The sequence below is a fragment of the Mus musculus genome, chromosome 7 (assembly GCF_000001635.26).
Source record: "Mus musculus strain C57BL/6J chromosome 7, GRCm38.p6 C57BL/6J".
NCBI lineage: Eukaryota > Metazoa > Chordata > Mammalia > Rodentia > Muridae > Mus > Mus musculus.
Genome location: NC_000073.6, coordinates 80,560,822 through 80,571,642, shown reverse-complemented (window position 1 = coordinate 80,571,642; position 10,821 = coordinate 80,560,822).

The window sequence follows — 10,821 nt, the reverse complement described above, 5'->3', positions numbered from 1 at the left end:
CATGTGTGTGTAAGCATGCCGAGGGCAGGAGTTTAGGACTCTGTGCCTTCCCCTCTATTTTTCTATAAAATCATTGAAAAGGGTTCTAAGTCTCCAAAAAGAGTGTACCAGGAAGTCCCTGGGAAGCACCTGTGTGTAGTCTGATACCCTGCACTTCCTCTGAGGGATTCTATAATTATATGCAAATTCCTAAGGCTGGACAGAGACCACATCGCCCGGTGCCTGCAAATGAGATGGTAGGCGTCCCCATGGTCCCAGACTCTGGCTGTAAGCTTTGCTTGGCTCCGCGTGCTGCAGCAGCATCTTCACACAGCTTCCTCCTCGTCATTTGAAGATGCTATAATTATATGTCATGTCTGACATTGCTGAGAGCCTATGTTAAAAACTTGGCCCACAAAGAATTGAATCAAGATATGCAGTTTCCATGATTTAATGTAGCCAAGATTTGTCTAACTAATAATAATAATAATAAGAAGAAGAAGAAGAAGAAATAATAAACTGCGTGTTGTCAGAGACCAGAGCTGTCTGGGAGGGTGCCCTCCCTGAACCCCAGTGAGGAAACAACAAGGAAGACTCGTGGCAGCCAGCAGAAGGCAATTCCCAAAGACAGCGGTAATGGGGAGGTAGGTGAGGGTTCAGAGACTTCAGGTTCCACTGCGGAAAGGAGGCTGCAGCCTCTAGAATCTACTGTTAAACTAACAGGGAAGACAGGGGCGCCTGTTTCAGCCCCTTCATAAGAACAAAACGCAGCGGAGTCCCTTGATGGGGGCCCAGATGGGGAGTTTGCCAATGCCTCCAGCCAGCCTGGCCCTTCCTCGGAGGCTTGCGTGGCTTCTCTGTTTTCAAGCTGCGCTCTGAAAGGCAGGTGCTGGCATCCAGGGCCTGCTCTCTGACCCTAAGCAAAGCAGCTCTAATTGGCTCTGGTGGACTCATTTCCCTAATTTAATTGTTATTTGATTTGTTGTATTTTAAATATCAGTTAAATAGCTGTGGTCTCCTAACCCAGCCCTTCAAAGGTCGAACTCAAGTGATCTACATTTGGCTATTTATTTCTGTAAAGTCTAAACACTATACTTCTATATCTTTCGGAGTCTTGGGGGTTTTCTTAGCCTGAGGTAGGGAGCACATAGTATGATGTTTGTGTGGAGGTCAGAGATGGCCTGTATCTGAGAGTCAGTTTTCTCCTACTAACAGGTATCCCAGGTATAGAACCCAGATAGCCAGACTTGGCAACAAGCACCTATACCCACTGGGCCATCCTGCCAGTTCGTATGTTTATTTTTGAGACAGGGTCTTATGTAGCTCAGGCGAACCTGAACTCACTATGTAGCTGAGGATTACCCTGAGTTCCTGATTCTCTTGCTTTCACATCCCAAGTGCTACAATTACAGGCTGGCACTGCTATTCCTGCTAGACTATGGTATTTGTAATGTTTGTTTGAACTAACATCTTATTTCTGACTTTGTTTTCTAAAATCATATATCCTGTCCCCTTCTACACTCCCACACTGACATTCAAGGACTTGATTTCCCCCTCCTTATTGATAGGAATATTATCTCCCTTGGTGATACAGATATAAACCAGATTAGACTAGATTAAAAGTAGATAACAGGTTTATTAGGAGGCAGCTCTTGGGTGAGTTTACCCATCTCACAGGTAGAGAGGCCAGTGAAGTCACACATCCAGGCTAAAGCAAGGGGCTTTTATAGCGTTTAGTTGAGGAGTGATAACATGACAGCTAGGATCTGGGATGTGGTTCCACACATGGTCAAAAACTGAGCCCCTGGTCAGGCACTCTTGGGTGGGTTGCTGGAAAAAAGAGGGAGCAGAGGAGTTTTGTTAGCCTGGGGTTTTCTCTGTGAGGGCAGGGTTGGGAGACGGAGGGCAGATGGGATTCTCAGCTTGGGCAGGGCATGGGCAGGGGTTCCAGCCTAACACCATCCCCAGAGAGAAACTAGCACAGTGCTTAATTAAGTCAGTCGTGTTTACATTATTATGACCATAGAAAATGTAATTAGACTCTGTCCATCATGGAACAAGGAAGAGATTGGGGACAGATTTCCAGAAGAGGTAACCAAGAAAATGACAAGCCTGTGATAGCAGGCCAAGGGCAGAGGGGCAAAAGAAGAGACATCTGGGGTGAGGTGGTGTGAACAAGAACGGTCTCCATAGGCTCAGACATTTGAATATTTGGTCCTCAGTTGGTGGGACCAAAGGGCACCTTTGGGTAAGTTTAGGAGGTGTGTCCCTGGGAGCAGGCTTTGCAGTTTTAAAGCCACGTGTCATTCTCAGTTTGGTCTCTCTGTTTCCTGCTTGCAGTTTGAAACCGTGAACATACCTCACAGCGGCCATCATGGACTCTTCATCCCTCTAGCGCCGTAAACCCAAATAAACCCTTCCTTCTATAGGCTGGTGGTGTTTTATCACAGCAACAGAGAAGTAACTAGTACTCAGGGCAAAGGCCTAGGGAGTGACAGAGAGTTTGGCCCATCAGAGACACCATGAGGAACTAGGCACGGTCCAAGGCTGGGAGCGGTGGGAACATCAGCATGGACACGGCTGCAGCATCCCCTGGTGATGAAGACAGAGTTATGGGTAGAGCTGTGAGAATGCAGGGAGGCAGTTCTTCAGTAAGAGGTGAAGCAGTCCGAAGGTGGCAGTCAGGCACAACCCAAGAGCCCATTCCAAGGGTTAGTCAGGAGTAAGGAGATGATAGTGGGAGGGGTGGGGGCTGTGGCTCAGATACCCAGGGGTTTGAGCACCTGTGTAGTATGTGGGCCGGAAGAGAGGAGTCAAAAAATGGGCCTGGAACAAGGTGGGGAGATACACACACACACACACACACACACACACACACACACATATAGTTAATAGTTGGCTTCCGATTTTCTGTTACAAAATTGGCTTTGTGTGGGAAAATGTCACGCTAGAAGTTCACCCTAGCTGTGAAACTCCCACTCGAGAACGGCTCCAAGCTAGATCTCGAGATTCAGAGGAGGAGACAACAATGACAGAGAAAGAGGATATTGGCATTGCAAATTGAAGTGAAGGGAGAGAAGCTAAGAGAGAAGGAAAGAAATCAAAATGGTAGGCAGAGGCTGGCTATGGCCTCAGAGCCTCGGGCTTGAAACAGTCCCCACCAGCATCAGCACCAGCCAAGAACCCCAGAGCCTAATTCAGCGATCACATTATCCAGGAGAACTGAAGGTTGAATTTGTGTCCCTGGGGCAGACAAGCAGGATGGCAAGAGATGGGGGCAGATGACCCGGGCATCAGAAGAACACCAGGAGTTCTCCCAAATGCAAGACTGTTGGCTCCATAGATGTCCCTGGTGGTTGCTTGTATTATGTTAATTCGACTCCCCAAAATTGTTTGCATAAGAATCTGCACTTCTGCATGTAAGACACTGAGGGATCTTGGCCCCAGTTGATTCTGATTGGTAAATAAAGTTGCTGGCAGCCAATGACTGGGCAGGGAAGACAGAAGCAGGATTTTTAGGATTCCTGGGACTTGGGAGAGAAGGAGGGACTTGGGAGAGAAGGAGATTGGCCACGCCAGGAGAAGGAGAGGAAAGACGCCTCACCTAAGAAGGTGCAGGACAGAGAGCATGGCCGCCATGTAGGAGCGGGAGATTTCGGCCCAAAGGGCGGTCTGACTGGGTCCAGTATCCCGAGGGCAGCAAAGATGGACTATAGAATTTAGTAAGTAATAACTTGGGAATATTGGGGGTTCTGAGTGGAGGAGAAGGGAATGGGATGCCTGAGTGGGAAGGAGGGACTGACTGCAAGGTTGAGTGTGTGCCTTGCCCCCTTCACATGTTGAAATCCTTTTTTTTTTTTAAGATTTATTTATTTATTATATGTAAGTACACTGTAGCTGTCTTCAGACACTCCAGAAGAGGGCGCCAGATCTCATTACGGATGGTTGTGAGCCATCATGTGGTTGCCGGGAATTGAACTCAGGACCTTCGGAAGAGCAGTCAGTGCTCTTAACCGCTGAGCGGTCTCTCCAGCCCCACATGTTGAAATCCTAATCCACACAAGGTGGCACAGCCCTAGCCTTTGAGAGGGAGAGGAGGATCAGGAGTTCCGGGTCATCCTCTGCTACATAGCAAGTTCAAGGCCAGCCTGTGCTGTAGAAAACCCTGTCTTGAACCAGTCAAACACCCAGAATCAGAGCCCAAGAGGTGGCTCCTCAGGTAAAGACTCTAGCCATCAAGGCTGGCTGCCTGGATTTGATCCCTGGGACCTGCATGGAGGAAGGAGAGGAAGGCTAACACTAGTTGTCCTCTGACCTCCATATGTGCACCGTGGCCCATGCATGGCCCTCATGTGCCCCTCTCCCAGTAAATAAATAAAGTGTAAATCCTCTAGGGCCTGCATAAGACTTGAAGAAAAGGAAGAAAGCAAACAACGACAACAAAAAACCAAAGCCAGGATGTGGTGCTGTGTACCTTTAAATATCAGCGCTCAGAGGCAGAGGCAGACAGACCTACACAGCTAGTTCCAGGACAGCCAGGGCTACACAGAGAAACTCTGTAAAAAAAAAAAATAAATAAATAAAAAAGAAGAAGGAGAAGGAGAAGAAGAAGAAGGAGGAGGAGGAGGAGGGCTGGAGAGATGGCTCAGTGGTTAAAAGCACTGACTGCTCTTCCAGAGGTCCCGAGTTCAATTCCCAGCAACCACATGGTGGCTCACAGCCATCTGTAATGGAATCCGACGCCCTCCTCTGGTGCATTCAACAGTGTACACACATATATAAAACAAACAAATTTTGAAGAAGGAGGAGGAGAAGACCCTGTCAGTTGTAGAGCGCCTGCCTACTATTCGGGGAATCTTGGGTTTGAGCTACACCATTCATAAGTCAGGTGTGGCTAGGGATTCACATCCATGATCCTGGCACTCAGGAAGTTGAGGTAGGATACTGAATAAAGTCACCCTCTGTCACACAGAGTTCCAGGCCAGATGAGATTTGTGTCTTAGACAGACAGACAGACAGACACACACTCTATAGTGGCATCGAGTATAACACAAAACACCCTCTTAAAGGAAGCATTAGTGGGAGAGTTGAAGACCCTAGAGCAGCCCCTCATTTGGTCGTCCTTTGCTCTACCTTGAAGGAGAACCCCCTTGGGTCTGGATTGCATCCCACCTTTACCTCCCACCCTGTACTTAGAAAGATCCTGTGGGGGCAGGGGCAGCTTTGGGCTGCAAAGGGTGAACAGGCTGCACTGAAATACTGAAGGAACAAAGAGAAAAATCACAGAAACGGCAAGAAAGGATGAAAACTCCACTCTAGAAACAGAAGTACAAGCAATAACCAAGACAGGGACTAACGCCTCCTGTCAAGGGAACACTAATACACAAGGAGTGACAAACTACAGGACAATGACAGACTAAAGGGAACTAGAGAAAGACTGATCTTTCCAAACTATTTCTGGCTAAGACTTCACCAATATTCAGGCAAGGAGAGGCTGCCCCTTAACTCCAGGGTGGAGCTGTGTCTATACCAGTCTCTACAGAGCAAGCTAGAACTTTACCAAAAAAAAAAAAAAAAAAAAAGCCATTCCAAAGTGTGGGTGGGTTTTTCCTCACAAGTCAGTGATCAGATGGACCTGCCCACCAGGTTCACATTTGGACCATTGGATGTCTTGAAGCACTTTCTCAGGGACAGATGGGTGAGAGGCTGTTGGTTGACATTTAACTATTACTTCAAATTGATCCAACATCTCCCTGCAGGCTGTTCGAGTTGGTTCGGACATGGGCTACACTCCACTGTCTGGCCTCCAGCCTGCCTGCTAACACTGGCTTTCCATTCATATGGGCACAGACCTCTCATACAGAGTATGGTTGGCTGCCCAAGCTTCCACCAAAGGCGTTCTCTGTTAAAAATGTTCTTGTCTCTTTGTTCTTGCTACAGGGCACATGGTGTCTTCTGGGATCATCACCACAGCAAGACATGACAGGCCGAGTAGCTTAGATAACAGAAATTAATTTGAGAAACTAGGGGTGTCTGCGATCAAGGTTTTGGTACGCTTAGTCTCATTCTGAAGCTTCTTCTCTCAGCTTGTTCATCTGCCATCTTACTTTATAATCATACGATCAATCCTTTGTGAATTCCCACAGAGACTTCAGGCCTTAGTTTTCTTACAAGACCCCACCCTTATGACCTCATTTAACTCCAAGCTCTTACCTTCAAATATAAGCCACACTGAAGGGGAAGGCTTCAACTTTTGAAGTTTAAACAAGACAGATGAGAGAGAGAATAGATAGATAGATTATAGATAGAAATAGATGGTAGATAGATTATAGATAGATAAATGATTGACAAATACATTATAGATAGATGATAGAGAGAGAGAGATTTCTTTGTGTATTCATTTGCATATGCTTATATTTGTGTGAGTATGTGCTCCCTTGGCCAGGAGAGGGTTCATGTGTCTTCCTCTGAGGAAGGAACACACATATTCCTTGGAGGCAGAGTCTCTTCATGGACCTGTGGATCGAGTTTTTCATTCAGTCTGAAAGCCGGCAAGCCCCCATGGTCTTTTGTTTCTTGTTGTGTGAAATGATGAAAAAGCAATCCACGCTACCACCAACAGGGCACTGGCGGGCAGGCCAGCCAGGCACCAGTGAGCAGACTCTCTAACCTAGAGCTCTGAAATTTTTCCAACCGGCTCGCTAAGTTCCCATGGCGGGTCGCTGCCATGCCAGCCCCTCGCTTCCAAATTCCCACGGCCTTTTGGGGTGCACTTCTCTCAAACCCACACTTTGCCACCATGCTTTTCTCTCTGGAACCCAGTTGAGTTGCCGTGTGAAGGAAAACACCACACAAACTTAGTTCAGAATTAACAGGTAACTCAGTCGCTGAGTGCAGCAACTAGCATCCTAATTTGTAAGCCATTCTAAGGTAGATACTCTGGGAGCAAATCCCAACGGATCTGCCACCTAAACTGGGGGTCTCTGCTACCGACATTTTGCTTTTGGTCAGGGAGAGCATGGAGGACAAGATGGAACTAACAAGAGGCCCCGATTTAGATGACAGATCCGCCAGATTCACCACCGGCGAATTATTCCTAGAGTGGCTTACACGTTAGGACGCTAGTTGTTGCGCCCAGCGATTGTGTTGCCTCTTGATTCTAAACTAAGATTGTGTGGTGTTTTCCTTCACACGGCAACTCAATTCAGTTCCAGAGAAAAGGTATGGTGATGGAGCAGCCCAGTCAGCCATGGGGATTTGGAAGCATGGGGCTGGCGTGGCAACGACCCTCCATGGGAACTTAGTGAGCTGGGTGGAGAGATTTTGGAGCTCCAGGTCAGAGAGTCTGATGAGATGAGAGAAGGCTGGCCTGCCTGCTGGTGCCCTGCTGGTGTAGCATGGATTGTTTTTTGATATTTCATGCTATAGTTTCTGACCACCAACCCCAAGCTGGGGTTACAAGCAAGCAAGTAACAGTTGGCTTATCTGACTTGAATACTGGAAACCAATCTCCAGACCTTGTTGTTGTTGTTAAAGATTTATTTACTTTATGTGTGTGGGTACACTGTAATTGTCTTCAGACATACCAGAAGAGGGCATCAGATCCCATTACAGATGGTTGTGAACCACCATGTGGTTGCTGGGAATTGAATTCAGGCCCTCTGGAAGAGCAGTCAGTGCTCTTAACCACTGAGCCATCCCTCCAGCCCAAGCAATGTTTTCATTTAAAAAACTCTTAGTGAGGGCAGATTCCCTGTGTGTCCTAGGATGGCCTTGAACTTCTTTTTTTTTTTTTTTTTTTTTTTTTAAAGATTTATTTATTTATTATATGTAAGTACATTGTAGCCGTCTTCAGACACTCCAGAAGAGGGCGTCAGATCCTGTTACAGATGGTTGTGAGCCACCATGTGGTTGCTGGGATTTGAACTCCAGACCTTCGGAAGAGCAGGCAGGTGCTCTTACTCACTGAGCCATCTCACCAGCCCCGGCCTTGAACTTCTGATCTTCTTCCTCTCGGCCTCGTGGGTTCTGGGGTTACAGGCATGGAGCATCACACTTGCTATACAGAGTTGGGGATCAAATCCAGAGTGCATGCTAGGCACATACTCTGCCAGCTGAGCTGCATCTCCAGCCCTGAACAAATATACATATAAAGAAATTAATCCTCAGAGGCCTTTAGGAATCAAGAAGGAGACCCACAGAGCCCGTGGGCTGAGAAGAGACTCCAAGGACAGATGTGCAAGAAAGAAAAGAATCCAACCTTTGCTGACCATTTAGTGTTTTCAGAATGGCCTCAGCATTTTAAAAAGCTCTATGTAGCTCACACATAGCACATAGCATGAATCTAAGGGAATCTCAGTACCTAAGCCCTATCCCAGGACACGGAACAAGGGGCATTCTCTTAGCACCAAAGTGTGTCCATTTTCTCAGTGCTGCCGTGTCCCTCCTCATGGAGTGTGCACCTGTGGCTGGGCACCTGCTTAGTCATCTCCTTAGGCTCCCTCACAGTTCCAACATGGCTGTTGTGCTACTCAGTATGTGGCTGAGCCTTCCTCCTCAGCTCCCACCGTCTGACCACCGCCTCTTCCCTTTGTGCCTTAGACCTGTCTCCTGAGGGCACCTGATTAGTTCCAGCAACCTTTTCAAGCCAGCCTCAGTCATAGCTGTAATAGCTGCCCTTGGGTCTGGACACAGGCAGGTTCCATACTATAACCCAGTATGTAAGGATCAGGTACAGTTAGGACAGGCATGTTGTTGGTAATAAAAAAAAAATTTTTTTTTCTCCACATTCAGTATGGAGATGTACTGAGGTGGATTTCAGGTAATCAGGTCCTTTAATTACACTGGCCGCTCACAGCAGGCGAAGCTGGGTTCACCAAAGAACCAAAAAGGAATGGAGATCCCATGCTTTTGTATGTTTTAGAGTATAGGGGTCTCTGAACTCAGAGGGGAACCGTCTCTGGGTTAGATTAGTGAAGGTTCTAAATGGGACATAAGGCTTTGGTTTAAGAAATTAATCCTATTGTCCCATCCTAGCTTGGGGCTGCTAAGCGCTAGGAGTTTAACCCTTAAGGAAGGCACTAAGATAGAAAATAAGACATGGCTGATCTCTACAGGGGCAGCCTCTGTGATCTAACAAGCTACTCCCGATCCCACCTATTTACAATGCCTTCCTGTGTGTGTGTATGTGTATGTGTGTGTCTATGGCATGTCTAACATGTTCAGGGAGGCCAGAGGACAACCTTCAGGAGCCAGTTCTCTCCTCCCACCATGTGGGTCCCAGGAATCAAACTCAGGTTGTCAGGGTTGGCAAACAGCCACCTTACCCACTGAGCCAACTTGCCAGCCCCATATGTTCTCCTTAGAAACGTCTTGTGCTTTTTGTGCCTTCACCATGTCTAGAGGCATCTCCATTAAGTCAGTTGGTGGCTTGGGGACGTTGGGTCATTATGGCACTGGGGTCAGTTTGGGTCAGAGCGGTGTTTCTCAATCTCCACTCTTCTGACATGTGAGCCGCCATGAGTGGTGTAGGCTGTAAGCAGCAGCACCCCTGCCCTCCCCTCAACACCAGATGCCAGCTGTTCCTCTCCTCTGTGACAACCAAAAATGTCCCAGACATTTCCCAATGCCCCTCAGATGGCAAAACCCTCCTTCATTAAAAACCGCTGGCTGTCCTCTGGGATTCAGAGGAACACTTCCTGGAACAAGCAGGAGAAGAGCTAGCTCCTTAGGTGGTGTCTGCAGTGGTGTCTGGCCCATTTCCCCAGCTGTATAATTGGGATGATGGCTCCGGAGAATACTGAGGCACCATGGGAAGCTGTCTTACCTGCAGAATCATGGGGGCAAAGAGAGGGGTGGAGTTTGGGCAGCCAGAGCGCCACCCTGCAGCTGGACACAGCCCAGCGCTCAGAGGACCGACCACAGCTGACCCATCAGACTGAGTCTTGATTACTCAAAGCCCTGAGTGTCCTCAGGCTTCTTTTTACTGTCCAACGTGTTTAATCTTCAGTTTTACTGTCACCAAGAGAAAGTCCCATTTAATTCGTACCAGATGCCGGGTGAGTCGCATGAATCAATCCAGCATCACTAGAAGCCACCAAATGAATCACAAGGACAAACAGGGTGTTTTTTTATTCCCTGTAAAACAGTGACTAAAATAGTGTCTTGCCATTTAGAAAATAAAAAATATGTACAAGGTTAAGAAGCCGATGGGCCTGTGGGTGAGCCACGTGTTTGTGAGTGGAAAATAAATCATGGGTCCCGAGGGAAGCCTGCATCTGAGCCAGGTGGATACCTGCTGGAAAAGAGGCCCACTGAGGAAGGTTCCAGGCTGAGGGCCCAGCAATCGTTTATGTGATCTGTTTTTATCTGGGGCTCACAGGCGCCTGAGTCTCCTACTGGAGTTGCATATCATTTGCTCCCTAAGAGGTTCTATGTGAAAAGCCCCCACCCCCACCCCATATGTTAAGAGGCAGTGGGGACTCTACTGGGTATAGTAACACAGGCCTGTAATGCCCACACTTTAGAAGCAGAGGCAAACAGAGCCTGAGTTCAAGTCTAGCCTAGCCTAGCCTGAGCGGAGTAGCTGCTCTCAGACTCAAAAGTTCAAGGCTAACCTCTCTTTATAGACAGTTCCAAGCCAGCCAGCCAACATAGTGTGAGTCTGTCTCGACAAAACAAAGATGGAATTTCCCTATATCACTTCTCAGCGTGTGTCCTAGTTGGGATTTCTTTTGCTGCGACAAAACACCATGACCAAAAAATCAAGTTGGGGAGGAAAGTGTTTATTCAGCTTACACTCCCCTATCGAGGTTCCTCATTGAACGAAGTCCGGGCAGGAAC